Source organism: Athene cunicularia (assembly GCF_003259725.1).
Source record: "Athene cunicularia isolate RWA chromosome 3 unlocalized genomic scaffold, athCun1 chr3_part1, whole genome shotgun sequence".
Classification (NCBI taxonomy): Eukaryota; Metazoa; Chordata; class Aves; order Strigiformes; family Strigidae; genus Athene; species Athene cunicularia.
In genome coordinates, this window is record NW_020799097.1 from 40668094 (window position 1) to 40693363 (window position 25270).

At 43.1% G+C, this 25270-nt stretch overlaps 1 protein-coding gene across 4 annotated transcripts in view; it reads right to left on the reverse strand.

Annotated features, from left to right (window-relative positions):
- BACH2 (BTB domain and CNC homolog 2) overlaps positions 1-25270 on the reverse strand; it is a 190638-nt gene that overhangs the window by 159869 nt on the left and 5499 nt on the right. Inside the window, exon 1 of one of the 4 annotated variants that reach the window (XM_026845576.1) lies at positions 20230-20283. The exons of the other annotated variants lie outside the window; for them this stretch is intronic. The gene's annotated coding sequence lies outside the window, so the exon portion shown is untranslated. Of the gene's footprint in view, positions 1-20229; positions 20284-25270 lie in introns of those variants that run through there. 4 annotated transcript variants of the gene reach the window in all.

Here is a 25270-nt window from a genome sequence, read left to right on the forward strand (position 1 = left end):
GCTTTTATCAAGTTTTCTGTAGAATTCTTATATACAAGTAAAATAAAGGAGACAGGAGTCTACGTATGTGCTGCAGGTATATCTTGGAACAAAAGAGTTATCATTCAGTCAGACTGTTCAGCTGATAGACATCTCTCCTGTGCTTTGTCAACCTCCCCACCCTCCCAAGAAATGCATGCACACCGTGATGTCTTTTAAATCATTTGAAAAATACCTCTCCAATTTAAGTGACAGTCTGGCACCACTGTGGATGGCTTGGGTTGCCCTCCTGAGGTGGCAGGACAGCACATGACCAGTGCCTGGCCACCCTATGTCTGCTCTGAACAGAGGAACCCCAGCACTGGGTGGCAAAAAAAGAAAGGGGAGACAGCAAGACCCTTGCAGCAGTGCTGCTGAGCAAGAGGAAGATGCACTCCGGTTCTGGATAACATGCCCCATTTGGTCTGCTTAAAATGTTTTAGAAAATAAACTGGGAAGACAAAACAGGAGATTGTGCTTCTCTGTCTTGTAACACAAGAAGAAAATAAATTTCAACCAAATAAACACTCCACACATGTAAAAGAAAATACTCTCAGTACAACATGCAGTTTACCTAATAGTATTTCATTCCCCTTTACACCACTGAGGTCAAGAGTTCAGTTGGATTCAAAAAAGGACTGGGCAAGAGTTTCCCATCTCACCAGACTTTGGAAAATAACATAGACATCTCATGCTCCAGTCTTGACCTAATAATTAAAGGGTAAAGCCACCACAGGCTATCAGGATGTTGAACTTGCCATTTGAGGTGGGGCAGGAGTACTGCCCCTTCCTCCAAAGCATCTTGCTGCTGGTCACCAAAATAGAGGAAATTGAGGTATATGGACAAGGATCTGAACTGGCACAGAAACGCATACAACTCTTCTAATACTGGAAGATTAACACGCAAGAGAGTTGATGAATAGGAAGGATTAAATATAGAACGAAAAAATAAGCAAAATGATTAATTGCTAGGAAAGGGAACTGATGATTTATGGAAGAGAAAATTAGTAAGATTTAGGAAACTGAAGAGAATAAGCAGCGAATGAGCTGTGGGGTGGGACCATCTGGCACATACAAGCCCTGGCAGTACAGGGCACATACCCCCAGCTTTGGCTGCCCCTCTGTCCTTCTCCCAGCCTGGGTGGGTGCAGAGCAGACACAGCTGAAACAAGCGGCATTTCGAGGTTACCAGCTGAAAAAAACCCACTTTAAAAACAACAAGCTGCAATCAGTTTTAAATAATATCCTATAATCTGAAACAAAAGAAACTGGTCTCTTCACTCAATTAAATGCTTCAATGTGGTCTCACAGCAGGCTGGTAGCACTGTCATACTCATGTCCTCGTATTCCAGCGCTTTCTAGAAATGTCTAAAAATAAATGGATCCGTGTTTAATGCTGTTTTCATTTATTTTAAGAGCGGCTAAGTAGGAATGGAAATGGAAGGCGTTTTTTGTGTATTTGTTTTTAATTTTGGGGTTATATCAACAGTAACCCATGCTTTAGGTCCTACAGTTCTTTGCAACTATTAAGATAATTGAACTCTTTTGCAGTTGGCATGCAACCAACAGGCACCTCAAAACAACATAAACTTGAAAAATAATCCAGCACCTTAAAGTCTATTATGATCAGCTGTTTGCTTGGTGTCTTCAACCCATTTGCTTTTGTAGGGAATGATAATACAGAGGAAAAAACCCAGATATGCTGTGAAACCATAAAAGCGCTTCACATTTTAACATAACACCTGCTTGATTTTTTTTTAACTTAATGCCATTTTTAAATCACTTACAAAAATACTTTTTTCAGTTAAAAAAAAAAAAGATACAGAAAGATACAACCGACTACATCCTCTTTGGGTTACACTCATGAATGAGATACTGTCTGCATTAGAAACAAGCACCTGGATCAATTCATGGGCATCCAGTGAAGCCCGTTGGTTTCCTTTCCAAATACTAATTTACAAAAGACACTGCCAAATCCCAGCCTGTGAGTGGCCTCACTATTAAATACAACATCTCAGGGGTGGAAGCGATGATGTGCAGGAGGCAGAGGGGCTGCTCACCATCTTAGAGCCCAAGGCTCTGGCTCCTATGAGCCCTGCATGGGAAGGAGACCACTCCCTCCACCAGAGAGGTTATTAAGACACCAAAGCAAATACTTTTCATACTTTTCTGAAGGTCCATTATGAAATACCGCACAGAAGAATCATTAAGAAACAATTCTGTGCTATCTTTGGAGATCTTGCATTTCCTCACACAAGTCTTCACGTGGGCTCATCGCCTTTACTGCCAAATACTTTCTGCACAGGATAAACAGAAGGACCTGGCTTTGCACAGTCAGCCAGCCAGGAAAGAACCGGTCTGAGATTGCGGGGAAGCATCAGCATATTTCGGTTCAAGCACAGTCATCTTATTAAACAAAACATCCAACATTTCAATGGGGACCCTTCATATCACCCTTTGTTTCACCCAGCCTGGCTCCCGCATGTCCTAAGCAGAAGTTTCCCATCCTTTGCTACCTGAAGGAAAGGACAAGCTCAAAAGAGCTGTCACTGTGTCACCAACACACCCTGGAGGGCTTCAAGCTCTGTAAGAGGCTTGAGATAAAACCACCATTTACGCAGCTTCTGTACCTGTCACTCCCATCTCACAGTGCCTCGCAACTTGTAAATTTTGCACCATCCTCTCTCCACATCTGTCCTCCAGAAGGAGTTTTCTTTTGGACATGAGGACACTTGGTATTGTTTCAGAAGGACTCCAGCAGCTCCTCCTGCTCCACTGAAGGAAGATCTGCACAAACTTCAGAGTCAGGGTTTAAAGAACACATTACCTTGATGCATTTGTCTTGATGAAAAAAGAAAAAAACTTGTCCAGTTTTACTCAGCAGCCTTCTGAAGAAGCACCCTTCCATTCAACTTGAGTATGGAGAATTCTATACTCCTTCCTCTACACAAAGGCTAAGATCTAGGTGAATAGCACACATCAGCTGCCATGAAAAGGGGTAATAAAATTTTTTGAGAACCTGATATATATAAGAATTAACACACAAACCTCAAGTTTCAAGAAATGCACCATTCTCAGTTTAGTGCTGAAGGCTACAACAGTGTATTTTTCACTCAGTAGTGCTATACAGTCTCCCTATTAACTAAACTCCCATACTTGATTTAATGGGAATCTGTTGTTCTAAACAAAATATATATAAGGCAAAAAAGGTTTACTTAACCTGCCAAATATTTAAATGAAACTGAAAAGAAAAATCAGAACAGGCATAACACATTTCATAAAAGGGCAACTATAACAATAACAAAGTTGAAGTGGCCAAGAGATGAAGCAACAGTAAATTGGAAGCAATTTACATAATATTCAAGAAATATTAAATCCAGACTGAAGACTCAACACAGCATTCACAGAAAAAGAAGTGGTGATGAAAAGCAGAAACTTTGCGTAATCAGCAACAAGGTATTTCAAATGCAGCCATCAAAACAGAGGAGACCAGCAATGCCACACTGAGGAGCGTTGCTTGCAGACAGCAGCGCTGGTAGCATAAACAGGGAAGGACAGGGCACAAGTGAGGTGCATCCCCTGCACCCCAGCTGTTACCGCTGAGAAAGTAACAGCTATACACAGCCCTTCGTCTCTGCCCAGGTGGCAATAGCATCTGCTTGCTGTCAGTCCAAAGGGTACTTACAGCTCTGGTAACTACCCTCCCCCTAAAGGAATGCACCTCAGTAAAACCAGGAGAAACACAACCTGTGCAAACAACAGAATCACAGCACCTGATCAGTGACCACTCTACCGCGCTAGGGAGGGATCAACACTGGCCTCTTCTGGCACCTCCTGAGTCACTCTCCCCACTGACTTCCTTCAAAATGGGACATCATGGTCCACCTCCCCTCTGTCCCCAAACCAGCACTGTCCTCTCAGGCTCCCAGCAGGCTTAAGCACATGTTTAGCCAGAATTCAAACCTAACTTCACGTCCGCAAGTTTACTTCTTCTAAGGCAGAGAGGAGTAACTCAGACGTATTGAGAATGAGAGCAGCCCTGCAGCACAGGGCTCGCAGCTCAGCATGACCCAGCAAAGTACACTTGCAGCCCAGAAAGCCACCCATATCCTGGGCTGCATCAGAAGTGTGGCCAGCAGGTGCGGGAGGGGATTCTCCCCCTCTGCTCTGCTCTCATGAGACCCCACTCCTGCATCCAGCTCTGGGGCCCCCAACACAATAAGGACATAGACCTGTCAGAACACATGCAGAGGAGGCCACGAAGATGATCAGGGGGCTGGAGCACCTCCCCTTTGAGGACAGGCTGAGAGAGTTGGGGTTGTGCAGCCTGGAGAAGAGAAGGCACTGGGGAGACCATACAGCAACCTTCCAGGACCTAAAGGGGCCTACAGAAAAGATGGGGAGGGACTTTTTACAAGGGCATGTAGAGATAGGACAGGGGTAATGGCTTTAAAGTGGAAGAGGTTAGATACAGATTGGATATAAGGAAGTTTTTCACTGTGAGGTTGGTGAGACACTGGGAACATGTTGCCCAGAGAAGCTGTGGCTGCCCCCTCCCTGGCAGTGTTCAAGGCCAGGTTGGACGGGGCTTTGAGCAGCCTGGTCTAGTGGAAGGTGTCCCTGCCCATGGCAGGGGGTTGGAACTAGGTGATGTTTAAGGTCCCTTTTAACCCAAACCATTCTGTGGTTCTACGATCTGTATGGATTTTATGTGGGCTCCAGAAACTACTTTTACTTCAAAAAGTACCAGACGTGTGTGTAGTCAGATAAAAGAGTAGTTTCCTACATGCTCTGCCTTTTCTTTCAGCTGATGCAGAAGGGGATACAGTAAGTGCTCTTTGGACATCACTTGCTAGTCCAGAAGTCCAGGGCTTATCCTTTATGTCAGGGACCAACACTGCCTGCCCTTCATGCCCTGCCTCTTGCTGCAACAAGCCCCTGGACTCAAGCAAGCCTGTTTACTACAGACCCACACCTCACAGCTCCTCTCTGGACTTATGCAATTGCTTATACGTTCTCCCAGAGTCTCTGCAAGCTGGAGCCTCCCTGTTCATGCTACAAGGGAACAGTAAGGAGCTTGCCAACTACATCTGAAAGAGACAGCAAGAAGTCTGATGATAATGAAGTGCCAGAGTTTTCTGTTTCAACTTTAGGTAGAACTTCAAGATGACAAAGAAATAATCCACCCCATTGCAGATGCAAAGAGAGCCTTTTCCTCTGTTTTTCTCCTATGCTAATATTTCAAGAGGTTGAAATTTATTTTTTTTTCCCAAACTGAATTGTCATGGGCTTTGAAGTACCACCACATTTACAGTGTGGGGCCTGGCACAGTCACATGAAAATGGTGGATAAATTTAAGATTTTTTTGTTTTGTTGTTCTTATGTTTGATGTTCACACTTTGGAACCTGAAAATATTGGAATGTGATTGATGTTCTTACATGATAAAGGCTGGTTCTTTCTCAGCCCTGAAATACTTCAAGGGTTACATACAACATACATAGCTCTATTACTTTATTGTATCAAGCCCCCAAAGTTGTTACCTGCAGAAAATCAACTCCTATACAGTAGTTATTACAGAACATTAATTTGCACAAGGCAAAAGTGTGTTCTGAAGTTGTATTTTAATATTACAGCCTTCTGTCTTCTTTGGAGGGATAAGGAACTTCAAAAAAAGAAAAAGACAAACAGAAATCTGAGGCAATGCTACAACCAGTTGATTTTTAACCAATGGTTGCAGGCTCCTCTGGAAGGCAGGGATGAGCTTGGGCATCCCCTTGGTCTGCACAGTGCAGGAGTTCTTTGTACCCCTATTTCAGACCCTGCTTTATCTGTTGAGCATTATGCAGCCCAACTATGTGGGGTTAAACCCCGGAGGCTGCAGAGAGGAAAGGGCAGGAAGGAGAAGGGGGAAGGGGTCAGGGGATAAGCCCCTGCCAGAGACATTGCCAGGACACTTAAGCAAAGGACAGGGAAGCTATTAATCAGGACGGTGGTGTGGGGCTGCGCCAGTGGGGAGTAATGGGAACAACACAGAGCTCACGAGGAAAGAAACGCGCTCAGCTAAGTGGGAAGAAGCAGGCAGACATTTGTGTCACTGATTCTGCTATGTGAGGGTAATTTGTCCTGAACCAGATTTTGAATTTGTCTGGAAGCAGGCACTGAGCACAGTTTTCCAAGTGAACGCCAAATTTGTGCTGGATGATGCTAAGTGGCAAGACTTTCTTTTCCTGACAGGTTTTTTGAGGGAAGCACAGGCCAGGTAGGCACAAGGCTGTGTGACGGAGCCTGAAGGCAGCATCCCCCACACCAGGGAGGACGCAGGGACATGCACACACCCAAACTGGAGCTCACCCTGCAAGCCCAGCATGTGCAGGTCCCAGGTGCAGTTTGTTCTCATAAGCTGATTAAAGCCAACAGGTTTGTGCTCGTATTTACTGAAATGCTCTGGGTATTTTGCCTCTGCCTGTCTCACTCTGCTTTCTTTAACAAGCAGGCTTCAGGCATCCCAGAAGAGCCAGCCAGCCCCATACCACTCTGGTCTCCCTGTGGCCACTGGGGGCCTTCCCCCCCCCCCAGGGCTCTCCTGACCCCATCCTCACTGGCTAATGCTCCCCCTCCAGGAGCACCCCAGTGCCTCCTCCCTTCCCATCTCCAGAGCAGACATATGTCACATCACCCTGCTTAGTGCTTCTCCCTGTAAGGAGTAACTAATCCTCTAAGACCTGGGAGGGCGGGTAGCCTCCATTTTACATGTACAGAAATGGAAGAAGGTGTGAAGAAGTTCAGCCTGTTTCTTTCAGTAGATCCCCAAAGATAAAGGACAGCATTGGTAAGCATTTTAACTTCAGCTCTTAGGCCATACAGGGTAACCTTCCAAATAAACCTAACAAGTACTGAATGTTTATGATATATTTGTTTATGTGACACACAAAAAATTTACTCTGGGCAGATTCTCCTGGTATGTTCATTGCTCTGTAAACTTGTGCGTGCGTGCTTGTGGCTGTATCCTCTCCTCCAATATTCAAGCTAATTTCAGACCAAGAATTGACTGGAGGCAACAGGAGCAATCCATGCAGCCTTGTGAGCTTCCTTTAGAAAACTTTTCATGGACTATGCAAGCTGCACTTCCCATTCTCCCAGCCTAACTGCTAAACAAGAAAGTCAAGAGGACAAACAAAAACTGGAGAATGCCACTTGCAGAAACCACAAGGTAGCCAGCTGCAAACCTCTCTGGCAAAGGAACTCACCAGCCTGCTGCCAGCATCATCACTGGACATCGCAAGGATTACCTGCCCTCTGGGCTTCTCACACGCGTGGTTGTCATACAGTCTGACACGTGTACTCCTCACAGTGATGGGCTCCCTGGACTCCATCCAGAGGGTCAAGAAGAGCTTTGATAGAAACCTGCTGTTTGTTTGGTTGTATCTGTTTAGACACTTAACTGAGATGACCCTACTCTTCTAGGAGGTCCAAAACCTCAGTGGAATTAATTAATTAATGCAGTAGAACTCCATACCCTCATTACATGTTACAGAAGAATGACCTCCCGTACCAAAGCTGGTAGATATACAATCACAGAATCATATTTTCCAGATGGAATATAAGAGATGCTTTAAAAAGACATAAACCTTTTAAAACCTCTTCATAATGTTAAGATTTTAAAGTGACTGAAATAAATGCTATCTGCTAACAACAACATTTAAAGTGGGTGGCAATCCTGGTTCTAGCATACTTAAGCTTTGCAGCAGAACAAAACTATCATAAATTGGTTAAAAACCACAGCAATATGCAGTTGACACCCACGTATGTTATACTGATGCCCAAGAACAAATGATATGTATATAATATATCTCAGTATGCTCCATGTATTATCACTGTAAAGAACAATGCAAAGTACTTAAAATCTAAAAAAAAAGTCTAACTCGGTTGAAAAGAAAAAAGGTAAGCCTCTCGCACACATACATATTCCTCTTCATTCTCTATAAAATTGGTATTGTTTACTAAAACATTCTTTTATAGCTAGCAACAGATCAAAGAGAGATCATCAAATAAGAGATTATAAATGAAAGCATATCTGTAACTATCATGTCCTCTGGTCCTTTTCCCTTATGTACTTATTACAATATGATACACTGAAAAAGGAAAATAAATGTTATTTATAAATATTATACACAGACACACAAATACCACTTGAAGCACAAAATACTAAATTACCAGAAGTGGTCTCTGAATAACAGTGATTCCTTTGGATATTGCAAGTAACTGTAGTAACAGGAAAGCAATTAACAAAATCACCTTGGTCAGAAGCAACTGTCTTCAATGACAATACTACTACTGACATGAAAGAGTGGTGAATAATAATAAAAATAAAATACTTCCTTCTGTTTTTGCAAGGAAAGAAGTGCCATCTGACTTCTCACCTGTAGCTCCACAATACAGTCATTCTGACTGACAAACTCATCTGATTTCCAATCTCAAGTTTGGTTTATGTCAGTCTGCACAACTGCAGAAATGCTTCTCCCATGAAAAATGAAATCCTGCTTGCTGCCGACACTTCACTAGTAATCCCAAAAGCAAGAAATGCAGATCCTTTGCAGTTTAAGAAATTCTGCTTTCCTGCTAAAACCCAGGTATCAGTTCTGACAAAGTCCTACATGAAAACATCCACCTTGCTTGAGGAAAAAAAGTTCTGCAGGCTTTACCCAGCACATGCCCTGCAGAACAACAGAGCAGCCCCTCGGCTGCTGGTGCAGTTATCTGCTATAGGAGGGAGGGTTTTCTGCTCTCACCTGCCTGCCAAAGTTTTGCAGAGCATCGGTTGCTTCCTTCAGGACCAGTGAACGGCCTCTCAGCAGAAGGCACAAGGAAATTAACAGCCATTACCCCCCTTCGTTATTTGTTTTTCTTCTGTAAAACACACTCCAGCAGGTGATGCTGCCATTAAATTTCTCAGCATTTTAACTACCTGCAAACACATTAGCAAAATAAACGAAGGTGAAATGGCATTTCAAATGTTGGTTTCCCTGGGGTTCTTTCTGCCACAGAGGAAAATTTCCCTAGGAAAAAAAACACTCTACATCAGTGTTTGGAACTAAACACTTGGACTAAACCTTGGAAATAAACTTGGACAGGAAGAAACAGATCTTTCAGTTTATGAAGAGAATTGATTATTAGCTTGCATAATCCTAAATTCTCCTCTGGTTAAACAACACATTCAAGACAGAACATAAACAAAACACAGATACCTACTGGGATAAAAGCAAAGGCAAGAAAAAGAATGTTTTAAGAACACTATTAAATGCACACAAAACCCCTTCTTCCAAAGCCTAACACTTATTTTCCCTGCCTTTATTTTCCCACATTTAGCAGATCATTTCCCTAACACCCTTGAAAAGAGAACACTAATTCTAGGCATTATTAATGATCACAGACTGCATCTCCTAAGTGCAATCATTCTAGGCTGAACCTCATGTAGTAAACATTGCATTCCACAGACTGACGAGCCAGCTTTCAGATAAACATGCTTGCTTAAATATCAAGTATTAACACCCTATGGCAATCCAAGTCCATGCACAGTGACTCAGTGCAATTATTCTGTGTGTAACAATAAGTGGGCAGTCATGCGGATTTGTAACTTATTGGTTTAAGCATTAAATTAAACAAGCAAGAAAAATTAATGAAAACTATTCAATTTTAGACCAGACTGGGTACAAAATATGAGGAAGTATTATAAACATGACATAATCTCATTTAAAGAGACTATAACACAGGTCTTACAAATATTTACAGACATTAATCTTGTTAAGTTGATTTCCAGAGTTTTTATTCAGTAACAGGATTGATTGGCTGGAGAAACACAGGCTCAGACAAAAAAAAAAAAACACCAGCTGAAAGCTCTATTTTTGTCAGAATGATGGATTCTTTTCTTAAGTTACTTGTTTTGTTGTCTTTTGTTTCAAGACCATAAACATTATTAGCAGTTCTCCAACTGGCAAGAGAGGCTGAGATGTTTTGTCTTCACCATTCTGGATTGCTTTCTGTTTTATTACACAGTCCAAGAAAGAGTCAGTGAAGATGTAACAACTCTGATATTCCTTCCCTGTAAGATCACCTTTCTTTTGCCCACAACTGGATCCTGCTGCTGAAGCAGTGAGTATACAGCTGCTCCATGGGCTCACACTTGCTCTGATAAGAGATGGGTTCTGGATCCTGATAAGCAGAAATATTGCAAGCTACACAAGTTTACGTATCTGAGACAACCAACATTAAAATCCAGTTCCCAGTTGTTTATTTGCTTCCTATCATCTCCCATTTCCCACAACCAAGCCTCCATACAGCTTTCATGTGGCCACAGTTATTTCTGTCTGCACCGAGAGGTCATTTCGTATACTGCTAGAAGAAGGGATACTGCTTTCTTCTGTGACTTCAGGCAGCTTTTAGGAAACACAGATTTCCTGCCCCCTTTCCAACTAAAGGCAAAGGTCAGTGAGTCTAACAATGAAGCACAGTGTTGGAGCTCACTATTTTAGTGCTAAAAAATTTACCCACAAATGCAAAGAGAACAATTGCTATATAAAACTCCACATACAGTGCCTAAAACATGTCCTGTCAAAAACATGTGCTTGTAGCCCAAGAAAGGATTTGTGCTCACTAAAAATGCTATTATGTATAGATTTTCCCAGAAAAATGGTATGGTACTAAGCAAAGGTCTGGTACATTAAAATTGGTATATCTGGTTTTATTAAGTAATGAAAAGTACAATATATGCAATATGAACAAACAGGGTACCTTCCTTGCTGGACTCAACAGCTAATGGTCACGTTCATGATTTACTTCCAAGTTATGACCTTCCCCAACCGCTCTGCCATCCCCTTGGCCTATCAAAAGCATTACACCGAAGGGGTAAGTTTTTTACATCAACATTGCTAGGCCAATTATCCTCCTCTTTTCACTAATAGGACTACGTCTGATGTACCATCCTACCCCTATGGTATTCCCCATATTCAGCATCCAAGAGTAAACATATTGGGACAGTTCTGCCATAAGATTTTCAGAGCAGTACAATACTGCCCAGAGTACCAAGACCTCACTACATATTTATGAGCAGCTGATTTTCAAACAACGTCCTTCCCAGGCAAAGAAAATAAGCACCAAAAAGTACACTGAAAATTGTTTCATTGTTTGGGTCAGAGCTTGAAGGCATGGTCTTAGCTGTCCCATACAAAGAATGGCAGCTTTTGTGCTAACGTTCACTGTAGCTCTTCTACTCCATTTGGAGAAGATGGGGCCCTAAATCTGCATAGGTCAAAGCAGTGTATCGATGACCCTGTCAATCAATGGCAAGCCCCTTACTTATTTCACTGAATACAGCCTAGTGGTCTGTCAGATGTAACACACTGCACTTAGTTTTGCTAATTTTAATTTCTGTGGAAGCTGTGTTCTCCACACAGTGGTACTTCTTGTTTACACACTTTTTTAGAAGGCTTCCAAATGGATCATTCAGAGGAAATACTGGCAATGTTTAATAGTAACTGTATAATATACTGTACACACGAAAATGCTTTTTCAGATCATACTCACTGCCCACCTCACCACCAGGTCCAGGCAGCATTGCTGCAGAAGCTTCAGGGCAAGGCACAAGAAAACTAACACTGGTCACTCACAGGAAAACCTTCCTCATACAGTCTCTTCTGTTCTGCTCACCCTGCTAGAAACCAAGCTCTTAGGACCTAAAGCTCCAGGCTGCCAGCTAGTAACTCTCTCCAACAGCTTCTATCCTGAAAGGCCTTGTCCCTATGGGTTACTCACCAGGATGCAGAAAAGGCTCATGCAAACGTCTAAAGCTTCTTCCATAAAAACGAAACTGAGCCACTTTCTCTGCCCTAGATGTTTAGGCACACTTCATTTCACAGCCTCCGTGATGAGCATCCAGCCACTCACACAGGTGACAAAACTCACCGTGCTGGGTACTCACCACAGCACTTCCCAAACAAGTCCAGCGTAGGGTGGAATAAGGACATATGCAGAATAGAAATCCAGCTGCTTTTCCTGAATGGCTTCAGTGAAATTAAAACCCTCCATCTACTCGCTGACTTCCTCCATTTAAGCACAATTAGTTAAAACGACACGCATCACTGTAGAAAACAGGTGTGTTGTACCCTGGGCTTAGAGAAAGACAAAAAATATTTACTATATATAAGAGACTGCCTGTATATGAGGAAAACAGACTGGTATAGACCGAACTTGCTCATGTATCAACAGCCAAGAAAGAAGAATTAGGAATGAATGGGGAAACTTTTACAATTGCCTCTTAAGCCAGGCAGGAGCAAGAGGGGCCTCTGGCAGGTTGATCAGATGACTTGTCTTCTAACTACTCTCCAAGTAAGGAGGCAAGAAAGGAAGCATAAACCCTGCTGCCAGAAGAGCAAAAGTGTGTTCTTCTTATGCTCCAGTCCCCTAGGAGCTGCCACCTGACCTGCAGCACACCATTATTCTTCAGTAGTCTTCCATTGCTCTAACTCTTGCTCTACAGAGACATCAGTTCATACTCCAGCCCTCTGTCCCCATGTTTCTTGTCCAGCCGTTCCACACCCTGGTCAAAGCAGCAGAGGAAACAACACAAAATGTTGTGTACTGGTTGTACAGCACCTAGGACTCCTTCAGTGGGACCTGACAACTAGGAGTCCCTTCTCCAGCACAGGTGAGCCATGGCAGAGTGGTGGCACGGGTTCCCTGAATCGCTGGAGGGCCTGCCAAACTCAGCCTCTGCTCAGGCATTGCGTTCCTCTGCCCAAGGGAAATCATTTCCCCTACAATGATTCACTGATTTGCAGCTGGTTAAATACTCCCCGCCCCCCGCCTCACATACACAAGCACATGGTCTGCAGCTGCAGGGAGAAACCCCAGGGGAGGCAGAGCTATTGATGTGCCATATATGGCCTGCCACCAGTTGAGAAAGCTCCCATCTGACAGGATAAATTGCTTATCTTCAGTGTCAGATGTTCTTTGCACTGTTTTAGATGAAGGATCAGTCCCACATCTATGCCAAACCCCTCCCTATCCATAAAAATCACATAGATCCATAAAGGAAAAAACCTCTGATTGCAACAGACTGTGCTGCTTGGTCCATAACAGCACTTTGTCCCCCTTGCTGCCTCTCATGTAAGTGCCAGGAACCATGTGTTATCTTGGGTTTCTCCTCCTTTGAGAGTGGAGAAAGGCAGCTGAAGAGTGCTTCTTATGACCTTTGCTTGGCTAGACTCCTACGGTACCCAAATGAATATGCTCTTGGTTAGGCTGGCAATTTCAGTTTAACACTGCTCCCCATCTTAACTGGATCCTGTTTTCAAGGTAAGGGTGATGGCTTTATGAATTGTAGGAATTGTTTTGTGCCAAAGCAGATAACAAAAGAAGTGATAGTAGGAATGGGACAGAAACACTAACCTACTTGACTGGTGGAGTCCAAGGATAGTACACTGGCCCACATCCTCACAGCCAACAGAAAACCCACTGGTTGAGGGTAGATTCTTGCATCTCAGAAGACTACTGATGAGAATGCCATCCAGAGAAAAATGAAATAAAAAGCTAGGTCACCAAGACTACTAAATGCCAAGAGGCATGAGATGCATATCCAGACAGGCTCATTAATCATAAAATACCCTCACTGCTCTCTCCTGTGCCTTGCATTGGGGATCCAAGATAAACACTGGAGTTTTAATGGATTTTCAAGAAATTACACCAGATGACATGAATTCTCGGCTTCTCCATGTTTGGGTTTCTAGGCAATAAGATTTTAGTATAATGCTATCCACACCAGGTGCTAGTTTTAAAATGGCAGTCAGACCTCCTTGACATCTGATGGTGGGGGGTCTGAGATACTGCACATGACCAAATAAGTCTACTTCTCCAAAGACAGTGGGATTCCCCCTCACTTATATAAGAAGCAGCTGCTTTTCTTCTGTTGTTGCTGGTTTTGTGTTTTTAATGTAAATGGATTTCTCCTTCTCCAGAACATATTCCCAGGGTATCATGGCACCCTGAGAGTAAGCCTTGCAGGGCATCTTGCTTGAAGGGAAAACCAGTTTTCTCCTACACAGAACTGAGGAGACTCCACAGGCCAGGGTCTTTCCAGAAGAGACCAGTAACACATTCCCAGGGAAAAGCAGAGGCCAGGAGCTCAGGACTGACATCAGGATTTTCAGTCTTCCTATGTAGTAACCGTTATGCTACCACAATACATGTTTGCAAGTCTGAGATGCAAAAATAAGATCCCTACAATTAAATGGTAAAGTAAGCTGTGGTGAACAATCTAAAAAGGAGGACCCAACTACATCAGATTTTTGGACAACTGCTCAAAGTGGGCAGTTCCTTACATAAGGCCTATTTTTAAGGTACAACTGTCATACAAGGATGTAAGAACAGTTTTCTCTTTCCTTTTTGCCCTTAATGGAGATTCTACATAAAAGACCATTTTTCCTGGGCAGCAAACAGCATTGCTGCAGACTAAGAAGAGAAGCAACACTGAAGGGTGCAGACCCCACTATGTGTATCTGCAGCACTGCCAACTCAACATGTTTCCATCTTCCCCTGTATCCTTGATCCCATTTCTTCTCTACCACAATTCACTGACCCCTTTTTCCACTTTGAATTCCTGTACCCTTGCTTATGAACACCACAGTGAAATAGTAGAGTTTAAACAAATCTTTTTAAAAAGTTGTCCTTTCTCCCTCCAACCTGAATGTTTCATTGATAAGGGTTTTATTAAAGTCACAGAATCATTTAGGTTGAAAAAGACCTTTAAGATCGAGTCCAACTATTAACCTAACACCGCCAAGTCCACCACTAAACCATGTCCCTAAGTGCCACATCTACATGTCTTCTAAATACCTCCAGGAATGGTGACTCAATCACTTCCCTGGGCAGCCTGCTGAAGTGCTTGACAACCCTTTCAGTGAAGAAATTTTTCCTAATATCCCATCCAAACCTCCCCTGACACAACTTGAGGCCATTTCCTCTTGTCCTATTGCTTGTTACTTGGGAGAAGAGACCAGCACCCACCTTGTTACAACCTCCTTTCAAGTAGTTGTAGACAGTGATACCATCTCCCCTCAGCCTCCTTTTCTGCAGGCTAAACAACCCCAGTTCCCTCAGCTGCTCCTTATAAGACTTGTGCTCTAGACCCTTCACCAGCTTTGTTGTTCTTTGGACACGCTCCAGCACCTAATGTCTGTCTTGTAGCGAGGCCCAAAACCAAACACAGTATTCAAGGTGCAGCCTCACCAGTGCAGAGTACAGGAGGACTTCCTTAGTCCTGCTATTAATAGCTATTCTGGTGCAAATGGATGCATAGTAAATGGTTGTAGAGGAAAGAATGAAACGGGAACCTTGAGATGGAAAACTCTGCGATCCTCTGGAGAAGCCCCATGTGAATCCACACTTTCAACTTAAGTTACCAGCTACAGATGACTGCAGAGCCATTGAGATTTTGGCTTAGCCCAGCACAAATACGGCTGCCCTACCTAAGGCTTTACAGCAGCAGGTACTATGGTGACACACTCTAACACAAGGCATGTTAAGGTGCCACCAGAAGAGCAAGGTGTGTGATGCACTTATCTCTGGCTGCTGCCTGTATAAAGGCATGGACCATCATCATCAGACCAAAGACACAAGGAGTAAAGAGGTGGAAGGGCCTTTCTATCCCTGCAGGAAGCCTACTGGAACAATAACCACCTCACAAAGGGTACCACAGAAACTTTGCATGCTCACTGATGATGTCTGCATTGTCAGGCTGCTGGGTCCTGGTGCCTTGTCCATGCATCCATGCATATTTCAGACAAGGCCAAGGGGATACCCTTATTTTAGTGACTAATTCAGTTATTAATACAGGCACATTCTCTGCTCATCATAAGCCTCTCCTTTGTATCTGCCGAGTACAACTGGGAGGAGAGGTAGTAAAGTGAGGAAGATATTCTGCATTTATGTTTCCATTAATTCAGCAAGTAGATCAAACGTTCATTTATTGTGTGTTCCAGGACACTTCTAGACACTATATATAGTTTCTCAGATACCAGCGTCTCCCTCACCTACATATTCACACAAATCCATATAAAACTATGAGTCATTACACAAAGTTCCATCCAGAAGAGTAAGCCATTCATCCTTTTGGGGAGGAGGAGGAGAGGGGAAATTAAGAGCTGTTTCCAATTTAATTGGCAGACTTTACATTTTTGTTCTGCTTCCACTGGAAAGTGTGGTGCTAATTTTTCTGCCACAGCTTGCAACCACGGTGAGATCTTGATCTGCTTCATTTATGTCTACCAGCAAGACATCTAAAAAAAATAAAGTAAGTTAGAATTTTATTTGCCATGTGCCTCTGGTCAGCACGCAAGTTCTGTGTGCTGAACTAAATACTTGTGTTGTTTTGGGCACTCAAGTGTTTTAAAACTCCCTGTAACTGTTAAGTCCCTTTTACACCAAATGCGTGGTAAAATAGCAGAGTTTAAATGGCACACTGTAACTCTCACAACTGTTCAACAGTGCTGTATCTTGAGAGCACAATACCTTCTCAATTCATTTTGAAAAAGGGAGAGAAGTTAACATGGATTCAGTCATGATGCTCTGCATAACATCTCCTTTTGCTTTCATAGAATAAAGCACATGTATGCCCCACCCTGCCTTTTACTGTATCTTCCAGTCAAAAACATGGTTTCCTGTATGCAAGCAGCTCTTTTTTGGGTAGAATTAATTCTGAAGTGAGGTTGCATAGAAAGCAGCAACTTGTAACAGTTTTAATTTATGCATTTTAATTCCTACATCACCTACTCTGATACGGGAGTTTTAATTATATGTCCCTTTCCAACGTGACAGAGGACAGGACTTTGTCTGTCTTCTCATATTTTACTCTTTGCTTATTTTTTTTTCCCTCAGCTGCTTTTTGGCTTTGCACCACCTTCTCTCTCATTTTCTAATCCAATAGTTCCACCCTGGCAGCTGCACACAACATTTACAGCTATTTCAACTCAACCGTCCTCATTTTGTTCCTTTTGCAAACAGTCCCTAAAACAGGGTGTCCAGTCTTCGCCTCCTGAGCAATTCAGGGATCATTCCCATGGTCTGCATCACCCAAGAGGTGCAAGGGCTCTGCTGGTGATGGGACTGTCCATCACCTCGCCGGCGATGAGATGGGTGAAGCCCACAGGAGCTAGAGCACCCAGAACCACCAGCAAGGCAGCTGCAAGGCAGCACTGAGAAACAAATCGTCCAGAGGAGGACTGACACCTTTCTACTTGAGCTGTTCCTAGAGCTCCTGCAGCACTCGAGGAGTGATGCCTGAGAGACCTGATCTATACAAGGATTTTGGCAAGTGGACTGCAACATTACGAAGACTAGCCACCTCAAGTCCAAAGCAAGTAATACACAAGAAACAACAGCTAGGCAGTCCTTCTGCAGAAGATGAACTTGAGCCAAAGTGCTATGAGACTTTCAGCACCTTTTCCCAAATTAAATCAATTTTATTCTATATGACTTTGCTAATCATTCACCTATCTTGCTACCTATCTGTGGGGCATTAGATTTCCCTGCAGTTCCTCCTTTTCAAAACATGTATCAAGCCTTAACACTTCCACACTGGTCGTATATGGTTTTCAAAAGTGTCAAACACAGTCTAGTACTGTTAGGTTCCTTAGTTGCAGTCTCAATTAGCAACGAGATACTAGGTGGCACTAACATCAGAAAGATTGCTCTACACCTCTGCCTGATATCTAATAGCTACATTTGACAGCTCAACTTGCTCAAGCTCCTCTGAGCATTGGAGCTCCTGTCAACCACAAGATGATGCCAGATATTCTAGGTACCTCCACGGGGAAAACACCCTTTTCTTCAGTAAGAAAAGGAGTAAGTAGGTAAACTCTCTCTCACTTCATGGCAGAACAGGACATTAACTGAAAAAAAAAAACCAAACCAACCAAGGTAGTAAGTAGGTACTAATCTACTAAGAGAGATGAGTGTTACATCAATGAGATGTACGTATAAGTATAGGTCCACTCCCTTCCATTCCCACCTCCTCCCCAAAACAGCACGTGCAATTTTATGCCACCATACTAATGGTGAAGAGTGTAGCTTGCTAGGCTACAGCATTTCATTTGAAACTTAAGGGAATATGAACATGTATGCAATACACTCAACAAATATCTGAGGCATTAAGCAGTACCTGAATAGTTAAGGAAAATTCACAGGACCTCAAGTAAAAATTTCAAAAGTACAAGGAAATGAATCTCTATTTGAAAATGTTAACACCAAGCTTCTTGGGGTATGGCTGCAGAAGAAAGGCATCCTGTCTAAAGAGAGAGAGTTTCCTCACAAATTCCAGGTATTTAAGCTTTCTTTTTATTTAGTTTTAAGGCTCACCAACAGTTTTTATTAGAAATTTAAACCTTAAAGGCTATGAAATTATTTAATCTCAAAAAGTGACCTTTGAAAGGCAAAAAATGCCTACTCGTAGCTGACAAGTTATTATCAGGAAAAACCTTTTCTTTCAAAATAATGTTATGCTTCTTGCCTTCTAAAAGTTGTGGAAACTTTTAAAGGTAGAAAAGGCCATGGCAAAACAGAAAAAAAAAAAAAGAAGAAAAAAGAAGAAATGCAACACTAGATAATTTTAAACACTTTGCATACCTAAAAAGGGCATATTCAACCACAACCTTAGTCATAAACCTACAACAGCAAATCAGTAAGAGCAAAGACGAAGTACCGCAGGCGCGACCTAGCAGCCGCCTGGCTGTCGGCGAGGCAGCGGGTGTGAGCACACGACAACACATGCCAGAGGAAGTGGGTGTCGTACCTCACCCCGAGCATCTCCTCCTCCGCCCCCCGCCCTCCCCTGACCACCTGTAGCAGCCTCGGAGGAAGCAGACACGCTCCCACATACTTTCCAGCTACGCTGAGCCAGCCGCAAAGTACGCACGCAGCCATCGGCACACGTGTGAAAATACATACATGAAGTACCAGCGTCGAGTCTTTCTGCAATGATAAACCTACTTTGCAGGCAGCCAGGCTTTCTTATTTTTTTCTCTTTAATTTAAAAAAACAAACCAGAAAACAGCCCAAGGGGCAAGACCGACCACTCCATCCCATTTGTGCCCTTTCCCTTTCTCCCCACCACGCACTTATCCACACCTACACAGTGCTGGAAAAAGGCTGTAAGCACGGCATTAACACTAGTGCGTCCTGGGTACTGGGACCTGTGGTTTTGAGATTAAAAACTCAGCAAAGATATTTCACCCTTTTGATCAGAATTTTCCATAAGCAATTGAACATGGGTTAGGAAAATAAATTTTTAAAAAAGCCAAGAAATATCTAAATTTCCTATTGTGCTCAGATGCGGCGACATGGTTGAAATTACTTCTGCACGATAAGCTAAAATTAGGGCAAAAAGGGCACATGCCTAATGCCTGAGAGTAGATGCCCAGCCACAGGGACAACACTGCTGGGGACACCAGGAGCTGGCAACCAGGCAGCAGGATCTGGCTTAGGGTTTCTCCTCGCAGGTGCCAGAAGGGCACCCTGCCTCCACCAGCTTCAAATACGTTGTGATCTGTATCTTCATCAGTTGTCAGCCCCTTAAGAAAAGCCAACACTCACCCCCAAAACCCCAGCAACCACAGAAAAAGAAGTTTTACCCCAATAAACCCAAAATAAGAAAAGAACAGAAGGGAACAAGTGGGGATTAGGGAAGGAAGAGATGCAGGATCTCTGCTGTTAGGAAAGCTAGCGGGTCCTCTGGAAACTCCTGGGGTGCTGTGCATATTCTGCAACAATGACTTCCCCTCCTTGAGCCGTTTCAGCCTCACCAATAAGCATGGGGAGGGGCCTATGGGTGGGGAAGGAGTTAAAAATAAAAACAAACACTGAAAAGCTATTTGTAAACTGTTTCACCCTGGCAATCATTTCAACTTGCGGTTTCTTTAACTGACTGAGCAGTGCACCTGCAGAGTGAGTCGGGGCAGGAGACACCCCATATAAATACCTGGGAGAACCCTCACCCAGCTGCGCCTCCCCAGGTGCCTCTCCGCACAGTGTGCCTGTCTTCATGGGAATGTCCTAAACTTTACAGTCAGGAAACAAATCGAAGGTAGGCAAGGACAAAAAAAATAATTTTCCTCGGATAAAAATGATCTGAATATGATTTCAGCTCTGCAACAGTCAACACTAACCTTACCTGGGTTTCAACATCTAGAAGGTCTCGAGTGTGTGGTCATCTCTCCTTCACCCCATAGTGTCTTAACCAGCTAAAGCAGCAACTGTGCCAGGTGTTAGACCAAGTACGGACATAAATCCTGCAGCCTCCTCTGCCCTAGCCAGGTGACCTGAAACGCGAAGTCCCAAACCCAGCAATTAAGCAATCCCCCAAACGCTGCACAGCCCTGTGAAAGGCAGGTGCCAGTCTCCTCCAGCCTCAGTTCAACACTCAAGGTCTGTTACACAGCACTGTCAGAGGTCAGGAACAAAAGGCTGGAAGCAAAGCCATTCCTCACAATCCAACAAAACAGCAGCAATTCTCACTTCTGGGTAGATTACTTCCTTGACAAAAAAATCAAAACCCAAACCAACTTCAGGCAGTGATGTCTCACACACACACACAGAGTGCACCAAACCTAACTGATAGCTGCACTACCAAAATCAGCCCTTGCTCTTCTCTCCCTTCAGCAAAACTAGCAAGGAGGCAAGCTTCTTTGTAATGCTCTGACAGTTTAAATCTAAAAGCAACGCTGGTGTGGGCACAGACATCCTGTGTGGAGTGGGGGAGAGCAGAGGGGGTTTGGAAGCTGATGGCTCTGCTGACCGGGCGCCCATCAGCAGCTCCCTCTCCGCTGAGCGCAGGAAAGGTGCGGGCACAACTACCCGCACCACCAACTGCATGGGGCTGCAGCAGGCAGCAGAGCCGCTCTGTTGGTTCAATGCCTCCTAGAAATGTGGAAACTTTTATTTTGGAAAACAAGAGAACAATTTCATAATATGCTAATGTTACAGACAGAGTTTCTCGGGCTATTCTGGTACAGCTTTTGGGTCCCTCCATATGTAATCCCACGTGGTTCCATTTTTTTCTTTGACATCATGCAGGGGAGCAGCACCCATACAGGTTGGCTCCCGGATGCCTTTCAACCAAAAGCAGGTGAAAGCTCCGCTCACACTTGAGCCAACTGAGAAGATGATATATCCAAGAAATTTTCAAATTCTGATCCAGCATCGCTCCTGAAAAGTAAAGCTCAACAGCTGAACCTAAGACTGAGCCAGAAACAAGTAATTTTTGAAGTATGATAGTTGCAATCAGTCTGAAGAGGCAAGTGCATTAACTAACACTGCTGATGTTGGAAAATCTGCATGTAATCAGGATGGGCAAATCTCAAAGGCTGGTGTTCAAATTAGCATGCCCAGTACGCTGTTTGACCAAAGCTTAACCAAACTATTCAAGCTCGCTGGTGTGCAAAGTCAGTCTGCAAGGAAAAAAACTTTCAGAAGCCATATTCTTCACACTGAAACATGGACACCAGGACATTTTGGGTATTTACACATTCTAGAACTGGATTCTAGGAATGTAGGGGAAGATCCATTTCCCCATTTTCCTGAAGACCAAATCATATTCCTTCTTACTCTGACAACAGCAGAGCAAGAGAGACTTCTGCTTTGACCCCGTTACGCTGCAGCAGGAGGCAGCTACAGGCTGCCCGCTGACCCTACAACCAAAGGCTGGCTTTTGCACTCCCCGTTTATGGTACTGTGGCACCAGAGACACCCTAAAACCACCTGCACCACAGGATAATCACACACAGAGATGACGACTTTGCTGCAAGAAATGGACTGAAGTTGCAGAGGAAGGGGGGGAGGATGACAGGTACCTGCGGAAGGAACAAGGGAAGTGTGGGGCCAAGCAAACCACTTTTGGTACCCATGTTTATCACCCCCACCTCACCCTACCTGCTGTGCACACACATCCTCTCCGTAGCACTCAAGTCTCTCCTGTACTTTGAATTCCTTTGCTGCTGAGCACAGTAGTCGGCCCTTTCATGTTATTTTAGAGCAGACTGTAAAGACTTTGGTCCTATAAAGTTCTCCTGTGACATTACTGACCTTGTAACTCTACGCTACTCCAGTTTCCATAAGAAAGAAAAACTAGTTAAAAAATTCTCAAGTGATTCAAACAAGTACTATGTTCATCTTCAGAAATGACTGGCATCACCTTAAGATCAAAATATCTACCTGATCGCTATAGGAAGGCTTTATAGCTTCAAGTTCTATATAGATAACGTTTCAACAGCAAAATCTTTTTTTTTTCTCCACCAAAAAGAATCATGGAAAGCACCAGAAATATTTGCAGCAGGCAGCTAATACCAATTCCAGCCTTCCTTGCAAGCTATCTTCACTAAATTAGTCTTGATAGCATCACAAATTATTGAGGTAGGTAACAACATAAATTAACAAAAGTCATGGCAGTCTGGGCAGGGAGGGATCCAGGGAAATAAGGAGGCAGTATTTATCCCTTGAAAGTAGGAGCTGCAAAGAAAAACAAAAAGCATTACACTGATTAAGCAATACACGGGTTAGTGAACAACAGAACTTGTGGATTACATTTGCAACCTTGTGTTTTGCTTTAATAACTGGGACTAGACAAAACAATTGGACTGTAGCTGTACCACACCGCATGCCAGACCTTCCTTACTTTGATCTTAAGGAATGGTAAAAATTTTCAAGAGAAAGTTTGGAGACTATTCGAATGATGCTCACAGCTCTTTAAGCTTGGAATTTGGTGGTTAGTGGATTAAGCATTACTCACTTTCTGAACAAAGTGGAAAGTTAACACAAATTGGCAGATGACTAACTGTCCAAGAAACAGATTACTGAATGAATCACTGACTCTACTTTTAGACTAATAATACGACAAAATGAAGAGGAACAAGAAGGGAAAAAAGACAAACAAAAAAATTTCCTTGCAGAATGCTTGTATTTGCACTGAACTTCCAACTATAACAAATGATGCAACAATTTTATAATTTACCATGAGTTTTAGATTCATGTTAGCTCACTGACATACCTCAGCAAAGTCCAACAAGCACATGGCCAAGGAGAACCTCCAGTGCTGCACCCAGCAGAATGACAGGTTACCAACTCCCAACTTCACCCTCTCATTACAAAGGAAGAGATTTGACTCCGTCCCTCACCCGACTGAATTCAAGTTGATCAGTGCTGTTCTGATCATCTGCTGAACCCGTTACTCAACATCTCTAAGTGCACATGCTTGCCATCATCCCCAGAGTGATAAAAGGTTGCAAGGAAGACCTGAGGGTCTAGGATTGCAGAATGACCTGGATCAAAGAACTCCCCAGAGTCATCTGGTCTGTTCATCTCCTCAGCTGCAACTTAGGTTTAAAATTTAAATTCACAAGAGCTTATCACAGCTGGGAGATAGGTGATGCAACCAGGTCACATCAGACCAGAAGCAACCGGAATAAGGCGTAAATAACAATTATTCGAATATTTTCAAAAGATAGTATTTTTGCATTTTGTTAACACAGAAGACTTGCTTTACTGAGTTCTGTTTTCCTCTAACTTTTCTCCCAATTGTCTGTTGCAAACTCAAGCCAGAATCAAATGGCCCAAACCTCTCATGCTCTGGCGACAAGCCCTTACTGCCAAGCTACAGGTTAGGCTGGGCACTGGCTCCTAATGGTTTTCTGCAGTAGCACCACATTGAAAAAGCAAGGCAACAGTGACCTTCAGAAGATGGGGCATGGTGCTATGATAGTGTGATGGTCATCGTGCTTTGGTGGCCAGGCATCCCATGGTCAGCTCTAGGTCTTTCATCAAATTCTGGTATCATTTCATCCCTTACCCAGGTCCTTGACAGACACTGCAATAAACTCAACCAGCAGAAAATTAACCCTACACATACAGTGAATAATCTTCTGCCAATTTAGCAATCAGGGCTGGCCCACTGTGGGATGAGACAGGTGCCAGGATAAGCACAAGGAAAGAGGAGGAGATGATGCAGACCAGAATCAGCATCTCAAAATTCAGTAGCAATAGTGTCTGTTGCCCTTGAAAGGTCAGCCCTCAATGATTTTGGACAAAAATCCTGTTTCCGAGTCAGCAGAGCTCAGAACATGATGAGATTTAGATGCGTCATTCATTTGTCACGATCCAACCCTCACGACACTTCTGATGGCAAGATTTTCTAAAGACAAGCTGAAATCAGAGCGCTGAATCTATGTCCTCTTGAACTCTGACTAACCACTGACACAGTATATTGCAGTATTTCACTGATTATCCTTCTGTGTACTTCAGTAAGAACCGTCCATAAATAAATCCCTGAAGTTGGCCTTTTCCGCTATACCAATCTGAAAATAGTAAAATCTCTCTTATTGTTGCCATGTAACAAACAACTGGATTTTCACGTTTCAAAGTTATATATCCACAGGCTTCTGCGCCTCTATTTTTAGTGCGCCTCTCCCAGTAAGAACCTACAAGACAAAGATTCTCCATCACAGTCTGGTTATACATGAAATTAGAAAATACATCTGAGGTATTTCAGCACAATCCAAATTAACTACATAAATATATTTAAATATTTAGTGGTAAAATATGCTCACTGACACCAAGGGAGCTGGGATAGGTTTAGATTTACTGAGGATCTACCACAGAATGGATTTTGTGAAAAGCACACTCTGCTTTTAAAATAGAATAATAAGAAACAAAGAACCATCACATCCTTATAAGGAATAACGTACTTGTATAAATATTGCAGTAACAGAGAAAGTAAACACAGAGGTTTCATAAATGTTGGAATTTTCACTCTAACAGGGAAGAGAAGACTAGCTCTGCCTCATTTATACTCTTTAAATCTAAAACAGGAAACTTGAAAGCAAGCAGCAACACTACACATTAATGCAGCAGATTAGGCAACACTGATTGGACATCATCAAAAGTAAAATACCTTGCACAGAAGAATTAAAATTTTATATACTCTAACATCATGGAGGGCATGTTCTGCTTCTGTGAAAACAAAATAACTTTGCATTCTACACGGTATGGTTTCAAACAAAATGCAGTATGTGTTAGGGGTTACTTCATTGCACTGAACACGAGGCAGCCTTTACAAAAAGATTTCAGCCTCATAGGTAAAAGGATGCCAGCACATTTGAAAACTATTACTTTAAAAAAAAAAAAAAAAAGAGAAAGAGAAGAATTTAATAGATCACT